Here is a 19,234-nt window from a genome sequence, read left to right on the forward strand (position 1 = left end):
GGGTCTCTGGACTCTGGAACGAGGGGAGAAGAAGACGAGTTGTTTTCCAGCTGGGATGATATTACCTTAAAAGTGGTTGAAAACAGAAGATTATGTACACAGGGACAAAATAGACAGTGGGAAAGGGGAGAAGTGGGGAAAGAAAAGAGTTATGAAGGCCAGAGGAAAGTAGTGGAGCGAAGTGGGAATCCTTGTGGTTTTATCATGGCTTCAAAAAAGGAGTATGAAGGTGGGAGATGTGTGAGAAGGCTGAAGGATCCCATCACCTCTCTCTCTCCCCTCGGTATTAAACATCCAGTTACCTTGTGGGCCTGGTAAATGTGGATCCTTTTTATAGCTTTGCCTCCCCCCAGTGCGCTTTGCTTAGTACCTGACAGCACATGAGCCACCTTTGACCAGATTTTGAGTTCTGGAATATCTCACTTTCTGCTAATCTCTACTTTCTTTCTCTAGACTTCTGCTGACATATGTCATTAGTCTTTTTCAAGGTGTTTCTAAAATGTTGCCAACATAATTCAGACAATAGGTGGTGAATGTCTTCCAACCAAAGATGCCTTTTGAACATTCTTTTTGGAGGGATACAAAAAGATATTAAGGAGTCACAAAACTTAGTTTCTATATTTGTTGTGCTCTGAGTAACTTTTTTTAACCATATGGCAGAGGCAGCAACAAAACATTTACGAGAACTGCATTGGGGAAGGCAAAATAAAAGTTATTATCTCTGTGAAATGTGAAAGGCTTCATAATATATCAAGAGTCTAGCCTTGTAAAAGTAACCCCAAATGCCATACTTGGCTAAGGTTTTGAGAGGTTGAAATATCTTTTATGAGTTGTCAGTGTTAACTGATTAGCAACAACCCCATCCCATATGGAAATATATTATCATGAAGATGTCCTAACCGTCAGATCATAACAGATCACGAAGAAGTAAGCGAGGGAGAGAGGAGAGAATTTTTGTGTAAGTGAGGATGTTTGACTTCATTCATGAATATGGCACAAGTGACCCCCGTCAGGGGGACTTTTGGTAACTTTTCTCAGTCCTGATGATGCCCTGCCCTGGGCCATCTACGTTTTCACTCCGCCACTTTATGACCTGTTTTAAAGATGGCTGGGAACAGGATGATTTTGTCAGTGACTGGCTTATTGGCCTTGGTGGCTTGTGCTCTAACCAACCGAGATAACCAGTTCAAGCCTAAGAATCCAACATGAGAGTCTCCCGAGTAGAAGGTAAGAATCTTACAGTTCAACTCCCACTTCTTGTTGAGATCTTTGTCAATTATGGAAAATGTGAGACATTTAAGAAATTAAACACTTCGTATCATCTTGGCTTGGAAGGAGGGAAGAATATTGATACTTGAGAACTCTAACTTGTGTACAAATTTTGCCTTTAGTCCTTTTTAAATGACTGACATTTGCCTAAGCAAAAGGTCTTGCCACAGAGTGTAAGCTTAGGGCAGCGGAAAGCTGTGGAACTCAACGTACCAGGGTTCCAGTCCCTGCCTGTTACTTACCACTCAGTTTTGGGATCTGTGGAATGGGTATTTCAATAACATCTACCTCAAAAAAGATTGCTTTGAGGATTGAAAGAGAAAATACTAATAAAACGCAAATTAGAGTTACCTAATCCCCTTTCCCGTTCAGCTTCTTTACCATTAGATCTACACCCCACACCAGAGTGAAAGTGGCTTAGGAGTCATGCTCATTGGCCTCAGGCGTCAGCAAGTCCTATTTACACTCTCCTTGAGCAAACAGTAGCCAGCCGCTGAACACCCTCAACTCCAAAACAATAAGGAAGAGAATAAACCCATTATTATAATATTCTTCGTTTGGCAATATGAACTGACCCAACAAGTTATGGGGCTTCCAAACCTAAATGGTGAAAAACCAATTTAGGGTAGATTAGCCCTTCTCTGTTCTTAATCTTCATATGAATTTCGTGTGAGTCTGTGTTGGGTATTAATGGCGGGGACTCTTATCAGGCCAAGGCTGACTCTAATGACAACAGTGCTGTTCCAGCCTTGTTTCTTCTTCTTCTTCTTCTTTTTTTTTTGTGAGGGAGATCAGCCCTGAGCTAACATCCATGCTAATCCTCTTTTTGCTGAGGAAGACCGGCTCTGTGCTAACATCTATTGGCAATCCTCCTCCTTCCCCCCACCCAAAGTCCCAGTAGATAGTTGTATGTCATAGTTGCACATCCTTCTAGTTGCTGTATGTGGGACGCCGCCTCAGCATGGCTGGAGAAGCAGTGTGTCGGTGCGCACCCAGGATCCGAACCCCGGCTGCCAGTAGCAGAGCACGCGCACTTAACCGGCTAAGCCACGGGCCAGCCCCAGCCTTGTTTCTGAAATCTGCGGCATCCCTCTGGATCCAGTCAGGAAACAGAGAGGTTTAGCGTAAGGCCTAAACTGAGGTGGCAGGGAATGGGGAGTTCTAGATTGCTGAACTTGTGGTGGGACTTGGTGTTTCTTTCACAGTTTTACAATAACCAGGGTCACCAGTGGAACTAAACATCCTGTATGGTGTCTGTCTTCATAAATCATTTCTTTAGTCCTGTGCTCGCCTGGGCTAAGTGCTAATTGAGAGCCAAAGGAGCATTTCCTATAGCACAATGAGTCTAAATCAAATGAGAGAGGAGCAGAAAACTGCCTTTAACAGATCTTTCCTGTCCTGAGGCTTCAGTGCTAATTGCCCCCAAAGAGATCTCCCAATCTATATTGAAAAGCCCGTAGGGTTTGGGAATCTGGCAGACATGGATTGGAATAATACTTTTTGAATGAGTGATGACTCTGCCACTTAGTAAGGATGCGTCTTTGAGCAAGTTAATTAACTTCTGTCAGCCTCAGATTCCTGATCTATAAAATGGGGTTGGTAATACCTATCTCACGAGGCTGTTGTGAGGATTAAATTAAATTAGATGACACATGTAAAGTGCCTAATACTTACCCTTGATGTGTCATGGGTGCTTAAGAAATATTGGTAGACAGAAAAGGTAAGTACACAAATAATGACACACAGATGATGACATAAGGTTAACGTGGTAAACACCGCAGAAGCGGCAATATAGAGGTTGGTAGGAAAACAAGAAAACTTATTTGAACAGCTGGCGCTTGACCTGCTTCTGAAATAATCAGTACAATTTCAATGGGCAGAGATGGAGGAAGCACACTTTCTGGATGGATGGAGGAGCCTAAGGAAAGGTCCACAGGTGAAAAATGCAAAATATCCTGAGACTTGCAAGTAGAACAGGTGGCTGAAATGTGGAGTAGGTGTGGGGTACAATAAAAATCGAGACAGAAAGTTAGAAACTAAGTGGAGAATTCCTGAAGGATTTCTAGCAAAGATGGCAGCCTGCTCAGAGTGGATTAGAGTGAATATAAAGTAAACATGGCTGAGCTAGGCCAAAAGGTGTTAGCAGAGAGACGGGGGCAGGGTCCTGCCCCGTGGCGCGCTCCGCTGCTGGCGACCTGCCCGGATCCCGGGCGCGCACCGCCGCACCGCTTGTCAGGCCATGCTGTGGCGGCATCCCACGTAAAGTGGAGGAAGATGGGCATGGATGTTAGCTCAGGGCCAGTCTTCCTTGGCAAAAAGAGGAGGATTGACATGGATGTTAGCTCAGGGCTGATCTTCCTCACCAAAAAAAAAAAAAAGAGAGAGAGAGAGATGGGGGCAAGGAGACCAGTGCAAAAGATTTTACTGAGGTCAGGGAGAAGGTTAACAAATAACAAAGAGACTGCACTGGGATGGTGGCAGTGGGATAAATGGAAAGGCATAGATATGACAAGTATGCTGAAGGTAATGGTTAGAGTTTTTGGCAACTGATTGAAAGTGTAGGGTGATGGAGAGGAGTAAGCCAAGGATTCTCATAAGGATTTTAGAATGGGAGAATGGTAGGATCACTAGCAGGGAGCAGAGTGATCTCTTTTCATAGCGCTGACTTCCCTGGGATCAGCCCCTCTGCTAGGTGGGAAAAAATCCTGAGACTTTGGCATGCTACTTCACTGTATGATCATAACTTCTAGCCTTCTATAGTTCCTCCTGTATTTGGTTCTAAGACATTATTATTCAAGGCTGGAACTCCACAGGGAAATGGGTAAAACTAGAAAACATTCAGGACTCCTGAGCTTTTGGGAAACATGTGACCAAAAGTATAAGATTTAAAATGACTTCTTTGCTTGGGAACCATCAAGGTTGGGTATTTAAACATCCTGCCATATTTGGTGAAGAGAGAAGATTAAAAGTCTCCATTTATCATGAAGTACTTATAGGGTAGCAAGGTGTACTGTTTTTGTGTGATATCAGAGGAGGCTAAAGAATAATAGATTCTTGAGATCTGAAGACATTTAAGAAGTCATTTTGTCTGTTCTCCTGTCTCAAGGTAAGAGTATACTAAAACTCAGCCAAAAAAAATAAAAATAAATAAATAAATTAATTAATTAATTAAAAAAAAAACTGAGCCAGACTGATAATTATCTGACTTACTTTAAAAATTACAAAAGTGACACATTTCATTTGCAGAAAAATTAGAAACTATCGCTAAATAAAAAGAAGATAGTAAAATAATCATCTATAATCCTGTCACTCAAACTATCCTTTTTTTTTATTTTTTTCCCCCCAAAGCCCCGGTAGATAGTTTTATGTCATAGCTGCACATCCTTCTAGTTGCTGTATGTGGGAGGCGGCCTCAGCATGGCCAGAGAAGCAGTGCGACGGTGCGTGCCAGGGATCCGAACCCAGGCCGCCAGCGTCAGAGCGCGTGCACTTAACCGCTAAGCCATGGGGCCGGCCCCAAACTATCCTTTTTATGTACATATTTGTGAAAGAGAGGCAGAATAGTAGTACAGAGTGTGGGGTCTGGATAAAATGGGGCGGGCTGGGTTCGGTTTCCAGTTCCTCCACTCAGTAACTGTACGATCTTGGGAAAGTTATTTAATCTCCTTGTGCCTCAATTTCATCATTAAGATGGGAATGTTAATGGAGTCCATTTAGTTACTATAGTATGACAGTTAAATGAGTTAATACATTTACATTGCTTATAATAGTTCCTGGTGCCTAGTAAGTACTCAATAAACGTTAGCTGTTATCATTAGATTTTTAGTGAAAGTATAATTAACATGATCTTACAGTAGTAAAAAATTAATAAGAATTTAATGGTGGTAAAAGCGGGTTTAATTGAAAAGGAAAAAAAGTAGATGTGAAAGATATTCTGAGGAAAAAATTGACAGAACTTGGAAAGAGAGGCAGGAGAGCATAGTAGTTAGGAGTCTGGAGTTGTGCCGTCAGGAGGTAGTAGTCACCAGCTGTGTGGCTATTGACCACTTGAAATGTGGCTAGTGCAGCAGAGGGAATGAATTTTTAATTTTATTTAATTTTAATTAATTTAAAATGTTAAAATGTGTTAATAAAGTTAAAACAGATACTCAATCCAATTATTGAAATACCCTTAAGTGTGTTTGGAACAACTAGAGTATGTGAATCTTTCTTAACTGTAAATTTTATGAAATCTAAATAGAGATCAAATATTTCTGATGAAAATTTAGCATCTGAATTGAGATGTGCTGTAAAGTGTAAAAACCATGCCAGATTTGGAAGACATAGTTCAGAACAAAAGAATGTAGGGGGCCACGCTGGTGGTTAAGTTCAGTGCGCTTTGCTTCGGCAGCCTGGGTTTGGTTCCCAGGCTTAGTTCCTGGGATCAGACCTACATCACCCATCAGCCATGCTGTGGTGGCCACCCAGGTACAAAATAGAGGAAAACTAGCAACAGACGTTAGCTCTGGACGAATCTTCCTCAGCCAAAAAAAAAAAGAATGTAAAATATTTCAATAATATTTTATACTGATTACATGTTGAAATGATAATACTTTAGATATTGTCTAAATAAAATGTATTATTAAAATTAACTTAACCTGTGTCTTTTTACTCTTTTAAATGTGCCCACTGGAAAACTTAAAATCTCGTTATGTGGCTCACATTATATTTCTATGGGACAGTGCTGGTCTGGAGATAACGGCTGTGCACGTCTGGGGTCTGCAGTTGAATCCTAGTTACCGTTTCAGCTACATTATCTTGAATAAGATTCTCACCTCTCTTTGCCTCCATTTTTTTCTTGTGAAAAACGAGGATAATTTAGTTGTTGTCTTTTATGGATTGGTGGGAGGATTAAGCAAGATAATGCTTAAAGTGCTGTGCAAAATGCATAGCATATAGTTAAGTGCTCAATAAATGTTGTGCTTGTTACTGTTTTATGATCTGCTTTGTAAAACTTAACAGGAACATCATTCTAAGTCATTAACTGGTCTTGCATGATATCCTCTTAATAAGGAACTGGATGAACTACCTGGCTACTCTCTAATGCCACCCTTTCACTTTGAGCCCCTGCTTTAGACCCATCTCTTCTCACCATCTTAATGTAGGTCAGCAAGACTTCCCTCTCTCTGGAGTCACCCCTTTTCCCCTCTACTGAGTCATTCCTATCAATCTTCAAATGTTCTATTATTTCTCGTATCTTAAAAAATAGAAGAAAACAACCCGACAACTTCTCTTAAGTGTCACGTCCCCCTCCTGCTGCCACCCTATTTTACTGCTCCTCTTTATAGCAAAAGCTCTTGAATTCCATAATGTCTGTAATCACTGCCTCTAAATCCAGTCTTTCCCTTCTCTCTTGAATCCACTCTAAGATGACTTTCATCCCCACAACTCTACCAAGACTGCTGTTGCTCAATCCAATGGAAATTTCTCAGTTTCAATGAGACTTCGTCTACCATCATTTGGTAAAGTGATGATCACTCTCACCAACTAGGAACACTTTCTTCTCTTGACTTCCAGGACACCAACTCTTCTGAGTGGTTGATTTTTCTAATCCCATGGTGGCTCCTTCTCTGTTCCCTTGATTGATTTTTTTCCTCATGTCCTTGAGTTCTAAATCTGGCAGTTCCCCAGGACTCAGTCATTGAACGTCTGTCTGTCTGTCTATCTATCTATCTATCTATCTATCTATCTATCTATCTATCATCTATCTGTTTGCCTATCTATCTATCTATCTATCTATCTATCTATCTATCTATCTATCATCTATCTATCTCTATTTCTATCCGACCTCTTCTATTTTTGTTCCCTTGGTGATCTCATCCAGCATCATGGCTTTAAACACCATTTGTATGTCAACAATTCCCAAATTCATACTTCCATTCCAGACCTCATCCCTGAATTCCAGACTTGTACATCCGGCTGCATAATGACCTCTCTATGTACATGTTTGATTAGCAGCTCAGATTTACCATGTCTAAAACATTTGATCCCCACCCAACCATCAAACATGTGCCCCCCAGAATCTTCCTCATCTCAGCTAATGGCAACCCCATCCTTCCAGTTGCTCAGGCCCCAAATCCTGACTTCTTTCTCTACAACTCTCTATATCCAATTCATCAGAAAATCTTGTTAGCTCTACGTTCGTTTATATCCAGAATTTGACCGCTTCTTACACCTCCACTGCTACCCACCCTTGTCCAAGGCACCATCACTTCTCACCCAGAAGATTGCAAAAGCCTCCTGACTGGTTTCTTTGCTTCCACCCTGCCCACTTATTGTCCAGGGCCCAACCAGAGTAAACCTATTGAAAATAAGACAGATTTTGTCCCTCCTCTGCTCAAACTTTCCAAAGGCCTCCTATCTTAGACAGAAACCAACTCCTTACAATGGCGCACAAGGTCCTGTGCACAATCTGCACCTCCTCCTCCCCTCCAGCCACACCAGCCTCCTTGCTATTTCTCAGACCTGTGGGGCAACTGCCGCCTCGTTGTCTCTGCTTGGAAAGCTCTCCCCCAGGATGTGTAGCTTATTTCCCAATCCTCTTATGGCTTTCATTGACATGTCAGCCCACTCCCCATCTCATTTTCTGTTTTACTTTATCCAGTGACCTATCACTCCTTAACATACTCTATATTTTATTTATTTTACTTATTTCTGTCTTTCCCCACTAACACGTGAGCTCCATGAAAGCAAGGTTTTTTGTGTTTTGTTTAATGCTGTATCTCCAACACCCAAAATAGCATCTGGCACATTGCGGGCCCCCAGTAAATTAATGTAATGGATGAATAATAGTCCATTGACAGAACTTATTTAACTGATCCTCTGTTGTTGAACATATAGGTTGTTTCTAACTTTTGGCTGTTATAAACAATGCTAAGAGGAGCCTCTTTTTACATACGCCTTTCAGCACGCCTGTCGTTACTCCTTGGAATAAATTCCTAGAAATAGAATTGCTGGATGAGAGGGTAAGATCATTTTCAGGCTTCTCATATGTATTTCTAAATTGCTTTCCAAAAGGTTTTTTTTTTTAAAATCAGTTTATTCTCTCGCCAGTAGTGTATGAGAGGTTTTTTTCCCCTACCATCATCACAACACAGTTTTTTTTATCTTTGCCAATTTTATAGCATAAAAAAAAAAATCTCGTTGTTTTAATATGCATTTCTTTTATGTCATTACTCTTGAAACATATTCATTTCCTCTACTTATTCCCATTCACCGTTTAAATCTATTTAATTATTTAATAATTGATATATACCAAATGTACATACACGTATATGTAAGTTATTAACTCACCACCCAACTTAGGAACTAGAACGTAATCCATGCTCATAAAGCTTCTTGGGGGCTTATCCCAGTCTCAGCCACAGAGGTAATTGCTGTCCTGAATTGTGGCTGTATGTTCTCTTACCTTATTTATTTTCTCTCTCTCTCTCTTTGTGTGTGTGTGTGTGTGTGTGTGTGTGTGTGTGTGTAACTATATATATATATATAGTCTCCCTAAACAAAATCATCTTTAGTTTTGTTTATTTTTGACCTTTATAAAAATATATCATACTGTGTGTAGTCTTATAAGATTTGCTTTTTTAACTCAACATTATGCTTCTAAACTCATTCATGTTGTTGTATGTCACTATATTTTGTTCATTTTTAGTGTTGTAAAATATTCCTTTGTGTGAATATTTCACAATTTAAAAATTCACTCTCCTGGTGATAGGCATTGGGTTTCTAGTGTTTTGCCATTTCAGACAAGGCTGCTGTGGACATTGTTGAACCTGTGTCCTGGTGTGCAGGTACAAATTTCTCAAAGGTATAAGCCTAGAAGTGGGGTACTGGGTTATGGGGTATGCACACATTCATCTTTACAAGAGAATGCCGAATTGATTTCCTCTCACCTTCTGTTGCTATATCAGACAGTGCTCCACTGCTATTGATGGGGCTTTCATGGCCAATTTCCTCAGAAGTGGTTGGCCAGGTCCTTCTTCCTAGTCTGTCTTAGTCTGGGAGCTCTGCTGATACCTGTTCACCTTGGGTGACCCTGCTGGTATTTGAAATACCAGTGGCATAGCTTTCAGCATCACAGCAACTCACAGCCACCACAGTATTACAACCGACAGGTGGGTGGTGTGGTTCCCTGATTGCGAAATGAACCCGGGCTTTGGTGGTGAGAGCGCGGAATCTTGACCACTAGACCACCAGGGCTTTAGTCACTTTAGCCCCAAACATACTAAGTTAGGGCTTAACTATAGGGTCACTCTCCCTTCAAGAGTGATGTCATTTCTTTAGAGCTCTTGAGGGTCATGTTTACCTAGAATTTTATAGTTTTCTTCAGTTTTCAGTGGTTTGTAATCTGATGCATCCCAGGCTGGGTGAGTTTTCTTCTATTAGGGGAGCTGGACAGACATATTCACACTCAGATCACTCACTAAATAGAGTTTGGGTGAAAGCAACTCCAGAGATGGGCTTCTGGAAATTGGTAGCATCTTGAGGTCTCAAGGTATCATCTTAGGGTAAAATAGAAGTATCACTAGCTAGGAGCTGGCCACTGCTCTCCACTCTCCCTGAGAGGAGTCTAGATATAGTAATGATTCTCAGGGAAATGCCCTCGGGGCACATTGAACCCCCATATTCAGATTTGGTGGATTCAACTCACACTTTAGAATTTCCCTTTACATTCAGGATGAACCCTAAAATGAGGGGCTTCATGCTGCCTTACACACTGGAGGGATGAACTACTGAGAAAAGGACATTACCAGGGACTGTCTAGTCCTATGGAATTTAGATAATTTCTGCAAATATAGATCTTGTTCATGCATTGATCATCCAGTAGTGGAGGTCTACTTTGCCTGTGTATTCCTTATTTTTTTTTATAATTTTATTTATTTATTTATTTTCCCCCCAAAGCCCCAGTAGATAGTTGTATGTCATAGTTGCACATTCTTCTAGTTGCTGTATGTGGGACACAGCCTCAGCATGGCGGGAGAAGCAGTGCGTCGGTGCGCGCCTGGGATCTGAATCCGGGCCGCCAACATCGGAGCGCATGCACTTAACTGCTAAGCCACGGGGCCGGCCCTGTGTACTCCTTATTTTAAAGAGGATTGCTAAGTAGAGAACTTTACATTCATAATCCAGAAGTAGCTTCTCCTGCCTGGATAATCTTTCAATAAAAAGGGGATCTGTATCAGTTAGCTTATACTGAATAACAAACCACTCTAAGACTTAATCGCTCAAAACAACAACCATTTTTAGCCTACAGTTCTGGAGGTTGACTGGGTGGTTCTTCTGGTCTGGGGAAGCTTGGCTGATCTCTGCTGGGCTGCCTTATGTGACTGTGGTCAGCTGGTCAGTTGACTGAGAGTTAGATGATCTAGGATGGCCTCACTCAAATGTCTGACAGTTGACAAGCTGTTGGTTGAGATGTTCAGATTTTCTTCCAGGTGGCCTCTCATTCTCCAAAGGCTAGCTCAGACATTCATTTGATGGTCTCAGAGTCCCAAGTGCAGTAGGAGAGCAAGCCCCAATGTGCAGGCTCCTTTCAAGCCTCTGCTTGTGTCATATTTGCTACTGTCCTATTGGCCAAAGCAAATTGCACGGTCAGGCCATGAAATAGACTCCACCTCTTGATGGGAGACCCTTCAAAGTCACATTGCAAAGAGGCATACATATAGGGATGGAAAGAATTTGTTGCCATTTGTACAGTAGACTACTGTGAAAAGCAGAGTTGATACTCACAAATAACCTCTCTAATCGACTTATAGTTATAAATTTGGTTAAGTGCTATGAAAGAAAAGTGAAGTATATGATGAGAGATTATTACAAGGGGACTAATTTACACTGTACCATGGGGTCTTTTATATACTTTCAGCATCTTGCTGGAAAGGTGATAGCTGAGAATTTTTAATCAGTGTATCTGATAGTATAGATCATTGCTTCAGGAATACAGCAAGAAAACCGCAGCACAGTAGAGAAATATCATACTCAAGGCAAAGCATGCACAAGTGTTGATTTTGGAATGGGACTGAACTCTGGATTGCCTATTCCCTTTTGACATATTGAATACTATTTTTAAATAGCTTTATTATTTCTGTAACAATGATACATTCTTATTCTAAAAATTCAAGAAATATAGAATGCAAAAAAGGACCCAAAACTTACCAAAATTTCATGACTGGTTAAAATCACTGTAAACATTTTGTTACATCTTTCCAGACTTCTTTCTATACTTACACACTTTCTATAATTATATGCTTATATGTATATATATAACTGTATAATTCTCCATAAATGGGATCATATTACATGTGCTATTTCATAACCTGCTTTTTTCATGCAATAATATGTAGGGGATATCTCTACCTGTTAATAAATATAGATCTACATCATTTTTAAGGCTGCATAGAGTTCTGTAACATGTATATAATATAATTTATTTAACCAACCAATTCAGATAGCTTCCAATTTCTATTAGTGTAAATAATACTTAGGGGGGCCGGCCTGGTGGTGCAGTGGTTAAGTTTGCACATTCTGTTTCGGGGGCCCAGTGTTTGCTGGTTTGGATCCTGGGCGTGGACCTACTCACCGCTCGTCAAGCCAGGCTAAGGCAGTGTCCCATATAGAAGAGCTACAGGGCCGCCCTGCGGCTTAGCGGTTAAGTGAGCGCACTCCACTGCTGGCGGCCCGGGTTCAATCCCCGGCGCACACCGACGAACCGCTTCTCCGGCCATGCTGAGGCCGCGTCCCACATACAGCAACTAGAAGGATGTGCAGCTATGACATACAACTATCTGCTGAGGCTTTGGGGGAAAATAAATAAATAAATAAAATTACAAAAAAACAAAGAAGAGCTACAACTTTACAACTATGATATACAACTATGTACTGGGGCTTTGGGGAGAAAAAAGAAAAAAAAAAAGAGGAAGATTGGCAACAGATGTTAGCACAGGGCCAATCTAAAAATATATATATATTTAAATGAATGCCTTTGCATATGTATTTGTAAACACTTGCTCAATTGTCATTCCATTAACTCCTTAGGTTATATTCCTAGAAATGGGGATTCTTTGATCAAATATAAAATATATTTTATATTGCTCCATATTATCCAATTTCTCTTTTGGAGAAATTGCACCAATTTTACTTCCCATTAACTTTGCACACCCTCACCTTTTCTCGCATTCTTGGCAATGCTATCAATCCTTTCAAACTTTGAGAAATCAGTAGGCAACACACACACACAAACACACACACCTTCATTCTTGCTTGGTCCATAGCTGAGGGACCCCCCATGTTTTAAGTCAGACCCCACCTATAGTTCCCAAGTGACCTCGGAGTGTTTCTGGAAGTTATTACCGCAACAGAGATGGAATGCTTGCTCATTCTACAGCAAACAATATAAAAAATCCCTGTACATCATTCTTGTTCTAAATCCCTTCCCAGCTGCTTCTCCCTCCACCCAGCCAGGAGTGAAAACTCTCTACTCTTCACCCACGCTATATCCAGCCTCCCTCTCCTCTCTGTCCCATTTCCCAACCTAGGTCGTCCTTGGGGAGAAACTTGTTTGGATTGAAAAGCAGAACTGATACTCACAAATAACCACTCCAATTGACTCATAAATTTGGTTAAATGCCACAAAAGAAAAGGGAAGGACATGTTGAGAGATTAGAACAAGGAGACCTAATTTAGATTGAGAAGGTTAGAGCAGGCCTCTTTGAAGAGTGAGTTGAAGGAGTGAGCAGCTGAGCATGCGCAGGGGTTTGGCGGGTGAGGATGAGGGGGCAGCTTGCAGGCAAGAGAGCCTGGTGCTTAGGGGATGGAGAGAAGGCCAGTGTGGCTGGGTCACATCATTTCACACTTGTAAAATGAAAAAGTATGTCCCCGTTTTGAAGTTTCAAGAACCATTAAAGGAAGATGTGAAATTTTAATCAAAGGTTCCTGGGGGCATGGGTTTGTTTAAAAATTTTTGTCATTTATTTTTACATTTTAAAGTAATATATGCTCATAATAATAATTCACATTTGTTGAGTGTTCTAAGTGACCTTCATGTATTAACTCATTTAGTCCCTACTATAACTCTGAGATAGGTACTATTAATATCCCACCTCTCCTCCTCTCCACACCATCCCTCTCCTCTTTCCTGCTTTATTTTTCTCCACAGCGCTCTTTGCCATCTGACGTATATTTTACATATATAGTCATGTGTGCATCTACATATATATATATTTTTTTAATTGTCTATCTCTTCTGACTAGAATATAAACTCTTTGAGGGCCAGTATTCTTGTATGTTTTATTCATTTTTATATTTCCAGTGCCTGCCACATAGTAGCTTCTCACAAAATTCCTGAATGAATCTCCATTTTGTAGATGATGAAACTAAGGCACAGAGAGATCAGCCTAGTAAAAGAGCAGGGACGCAGGCAGCCGGGCTCCTAACTACTGTGCTGCTTTCTGCCTGTCCATGTGAACAGTCCAGATAATGCAGAGGCTATAAACTAAAATTAAAGTTTCCCCTCCCCCTGCAAATCCCCAACACCTGCTTGAATATATATTCTTGAGATGTTTGATGCCTATACAAGCACAGCTGTCTGTTCTTTTTTACTTTCTATACAAACCAGATCAGAGCATTTGTCCTATTCTGTATTTTACTGTTTTCATTACTATAGCTTTATTTTTAACAACTAAATTGTGATTCATTATGTGTATGTACCACAATTTGTTGAAACAGAAATGGTAAGTAGGTTGGTTCCAGTCATTTATATGGTGGCGGTGCTGCAGTAAACATCCTCCTACAGGTACTGATGCATCTGTAGGATAAAGTAGAAATTGTGGGTCAGAGCCTAAGTGTTTAACATTTCAATAAATGTGTGTCAAGTTGGCAGCGAGGATTTGTAAAGATAGTCTTCTCCATCTGCAGGCGGATGGAGGAGGAGGGAGGTTTTGGCTGTGGGGGCTGCCACCACAATTTATTCTCTCCTGGGAATCACTGAGACCCAGAGCGCCCAGGTGGAGAGCCCGTCGGCTTTATCAAGCTGCCAGCTTTTCCAAGTTAGGGCAGACGGGTCTGATGGCTAATTTTGCCAAATTTCCTGAAAATAATTTGGTCAAACTCATAGCTTTTCCTCAGTCTGTATTGTCCCTCGGGTAAGTGATAAAAATTCTGCCGTTTGTCACATTTCTTCTTAAGCTCTCCTTCTATGTCATACCAGATAAAGCACAGAACGGATAATTATAGTTAGCGCTTGACAGCTGCTGAAAGAAAATATATTTTTCAGACTTCCTAGGATCACCACTTTTCAAATTCCTTTAAGTCTGAGAAGCCTTATATGAGGTAATCACTTATTTTTCTTTGATTTGTCATACATTATTAAAAGCATTAAAAAAAGACCCACAGAACTACGCAGCATGAAAAAATAAATAGATTGAGTTTCATAGGCCTAGAATGTGATTTTCTAAATCTGAATCGTACTGATGACACAAAATGAAAGGCAAAAAAATATATATGTATTACTTTAATGTAATAAGCTTGCGTGCTAATTGGAGTATCCCTTTCCCTACCATATGCAAAACAGTAGAGAAAAGCTGTTACTGAATTAGAAAGGAAACTGCAATTGGCTAATTTTCAGCTTGAAATTGATTACTTCACCCTCCAACCCATATGAAAATAAAAGAGTGGCTAGTAAGCCACCAAGAGGAAAGATAAAGGGAGCATCAGTTGTATCTGTTCATCTGGCTTTGTTCGAATTCTCCTAAGAATGGTTCTGGCTCAAGATAGCACTTGGGGAAAGTCAGGCATGTCAAGCCCTGTGCTATACACAGACTAGATGCTCCATAAATTTTGAATTAGTGGGTTAACTTATTTTCCTTGTAAAAATTTTTTAAATGATTGGTGCTAGAGCCTCCATTTACAAGTATTAATTCAGCAGTGTAAATCAGCTGTAAAAGAAAAGAAGAGGCTGTGCCCAAACATAAGATAAGTAACAGGTTAGCAGGAAGTCAGGAGAAAACAAAGAACTATGGGGGAAAAAGGGCAGATTTCTAAAAGAACATATAAAGTTTTTAGTCCTGGATTATCTAAAAGACTATCCTTGATTCTTATGTTCACCGGCTAGTTTTTCTCACGGGGAGATAGATTCACGTAAGATTTCAGAGGAATGTGTGATTGTGGCCAGTGCATTTGGTTATCTTTAATGCAGGCAATTGCTGATACATTTTCATTGCAGTCAGATGATGAGTAACCAAAGGGAGTAGACATGAATGAGTATGGGCAGATAAAGGTGATACCCCTGGGAAGATGCAAACAGATTCTCAGGAGCTTCTCTGCAAGAGGAAACATCCTTTTAATTTCCAGATAACCTGAAAATCTAAGGTTTTTTTTTTTAAGTCATTGATATCATCTCATCTTTATTAAAATCTTAATTTTATACTTGCAGAAACTGAGGACCAAGGAGATCAACAGGTTGGTTGACTCTGGGGAGTGTCATTTAGATATAAAATTGTGACCTCATAAAATGCTGGTGTTAGGGAGGATCTCAGTGGTCATTCAGACCTAAGGCATCCTCACCAGCTCCCTGAAATAGCTGAGTGAGCGCTTGTCCTCAGGGAGGTTATGTGGCTTAGCAATTACAAATGTTTAAAAAAGAATACTTTTGCCCCAGGTAATGAGGCAAAAAGCTCACTATTTCTGGAGTAAACCCATACTCATTGGGGCAAAAAGTATTCTTTTTTAAACATTTGTAATTGTTAAGCAACATAACTGGTCACCTGATGGCCCATTATTTCTGACATTTATTTCCTCCACCCTATACCTTTTCTGTTTTTTATCCCTCTTAGAAATATTGACAAATACTGTCCATATTGGTACCTGGTCCCAGCGAGCAGGTATAATCAGAGTACTCACAGTTTGGAAACACCAGTGACAGATTTCCTCTAGAGATCATGGGCCATTGTCATGTTTTCTCCACCAAAAACTTACTTTTTTCTCTTATTTTAAAAATTTTTAATCCTCTGAAATTTAAAATAATTCATTCACCAAGTATTTATTGAACACAATGGACTGAAAGAGACACAGAAGAATTGCGTGATATGCAACTAACACTGACGGCACAAACAGCCTTTAATGGAACAAACAGCTACAAACAGAGATCAAGAGTATGACGGAATGAGGCCAGAGAGGAAGGAGCAGTGGGCAGAGCACAGCCTCTGGAGACCAGTTCATATCCCAGGTGAAGCTTCACTGGTGGGAGACTCATTTCTCAAAGCAGCTAATCACGATTCATCTGAAGGATTGCTGTGAAAATTAGAAATGAGGAATAAGATACGCACCTTGACTAGTCGTATTAGTTTGCTGGGGCTGCTGTAACAAAGTACCACAAGCTAGGTGTCTTAAAACAACAGAAGTTTTGAGGCCGGCCCCGTGGAGTAGTGGTTAAGTGCTCGCGCTCCGCTGGTTAAGTGCGCGTGCTCCGCTGCTGGCGGCCCCGGTTCGGATCCCGGGCGTGCACTGACACACCGCTTGTCAGGCCATGCTGTGGTGGCGTCCCACATAAAATGGAGGAAGATCGGCACTGATGTTAGCTCAGGGCCATTCTTCCTCAGCAAAAAGAGGAGGATTGACATGGATGTTAGCTCAGGGCTGATCCTCCTCACAAAAAACAAAAACAGAAATTTATTCTCACAGTTCTGGAGGCCAGAAGTCTGAAATCAATATGTCAGCAGTGCCGTGCTCTCTCTGATGGCTCTAAGGAATAATCTGTCCTGCCTCTTCCTAGCTTCTGGTGGTGGCTGGCAATCCTTGGAGTTCCTTGGCTATGCAGCTATATCACACCAATCTCTGCCTCCCTTGTCACGTGGCTTCTCCCTGTGTCTCTCTGGGTCTCACATGGCCTTCTTATAAGGACACCAGTCATTGAATTTAGGGACCGCCCTAATCCAATATGACCTCATCTTAACTAATTACATCTGCAAAGATCCTATTTCCAAATAATGTTACACATTCTGAGGCTCTGGGTGGACATGAATTTTGGAAGGACCCTATTCAACCCAGTTCAGTTACTAAGGACTCAATAAGTAGAAGCAATTATGGTTATCAAGTGCCAACGTGCAAATGAACAGAGACAAATTATTTCAGCGTGGGCTGGAGTGCTTAAAGAGAGCTTCACAGAAGAAGTGAGAGAGTCAAGCAGAGCTTTACAGAAGTGGTAAAATTTAGATAAGAACTGAAGATGTAGCAGGGTCTATCAGGTGGGGAGAACAGCATGTCAGTATTTTGACAATAGAGTTTTTAATCTTGTAAAATCAGAATTCTCCTTTGGTCCAACAGGAATTAAAAACTGTAATCTTTTATGAATGGATAAGCACGTATATTATCTATTGCTATCTATTATCTATTGCTTTATAACAAATTACCCTAAAACTTAGTGGTTTAAAATAATAAACATTTATTATCTCACACTTTCTGAGGGCCGGGAATTTAGAAGCGGCTTAGCTGGGAGATTCTGGCTCAGAGTCTCTTATGAGGTTGTGGTCAAGATGTCAGCCAGGGTTGCAGTCATCCAAAAGCTTGTTTGGAATCAAAAGCTTGAGGAGCAGCTTCCGAGATGGCTCACTCATGTGGCTAACGGCAGGAGTCAGTGCCTCACACATTGGTCTCACCATAGGGCTGCTTCATTATCCTTATGACACGGTAGCCAGCTTCCTCCAGAGCAGCTAAACAGAGAGAGCAAGGAAGAAGTCAGAACGCCTTTATGACCTAATCTTGAAAGTCACGCACCATCACTTCTTCCATATTCTGTTCATTAGAAGCAAGGGGGAGGAGAATTAAGCTCTGTCTTCCTCTTGAAGGAGGAACATCAAAGAATACGTGGACATATTTTAAAACCACCACGTCACAGTACATCATGAAATCATCCATTCCTTCAGCTATTGGACTAGCTTCCTAAATTTGAGGTTCCTAAATTTCCATGTTATTATTATTATTTATTAATACAATAATCATTTTGAACACTCACAATGTGCCAGGCACTGTGCTTGCAGCTGGGAATTTTGAACAAATTGGCCCAATGCTTGCCCTCAAGGAGTTCACAGTTTGGTTGAGGAGAGAGAATGTGTCCATAAATATAGTGCACTTACACAAGAGACAAAAGGGAATGTGAACAAGGGCTTTGGGTCTGTACTACATGAGGGAAACTGCAGAAATCAGAGAAGGCTCTGGGGTAGATGGCACCTGAGGGCCTTAGCCTGCCTCCTGGTACAGAGTAATGCTGAGCAGGTCGTTGGGGAGGGACATTCTAGGCCAGAAGATGGGAATGTGCAGGGCTTGTAGGGGGAATTTCAGGTTGTCCAAGGTGACTTTAGTGGAGGAGGCAGAAAAGGGAATGGGAAGGTGGATTGAGCCAGTCTTGGAGGCCCTTATGGAATACACTGTGTTAAGGAGGAAGATTGAACTGGATTCTGAACACAGTGGAGAAGTTTCTCGAGCAGGATAATGAATTCTTAGATAGGAGTTTTGGAGAACAGAAAAAAACTGGACCAGAGAAACCAGTGTGTATGTATGTATGAATTCATTCATCACTTATTCATTCATTCAGCAAATTGTATTGCAGACCCACTATGTGCCATGATATATATGAAATCATCACAGAGATTAAAAGTACAACTGTGACAAGCGCTACAAAGAGAAGGTACATGGTGCAGTGAGAGCACATGTTAGGGGATTTGACTTAAGCAGGAAGTTCAGAGAACTCTCCTCAGGGCAGTGATAACCCAGCTGAAGTCTAAAGGATGTCCGAGAGTAACAAGCCATGAGGGAGTAGGAGTCAGCACATGCAAAGGCCCTGAGGTGAGTACAAAGGACTGAAAGAAGGCCAGTGTAGTAGGAGGAACAGAGAAGGAGGGAAGGAGAACATGGTTAGAAATGAGGTAGGAGAGGAAGG

The 19,234-nt window shown here is 41.0% G+C and overlaps 1 protein-coding gene across 3 annotated transcripts in view; it reads left to right on the forward strand.

Annotated features, from left to right (window-relative positions):
• The window catches only part of ELAPOR1 (endosome-lysosome associated apoptosis and autophagy regulator 1), a 69,965-nt gene that overhangs the window by 529 nt on the left and 50,202 nt on the right, over positions 1-19,234 (forward strand). The window lies entirely within an intron of this gene.

The sequence above is a fragment of the Diceros bicornis genome, chromosome 4 (genome assembly GCF_020826845.1).
Source record: "Diceros bicornis minor isolate mBicDic1 chromosome 4, mDicBic1.mat.cur, whole genome shotgun sequence".
Taxonomy (NCBI): Eukaryota; Metazoa; Chordata; class Mammalia; order Perissodactyla; family Rhinocerotidae; genus Diceros; species Diceros bicornis.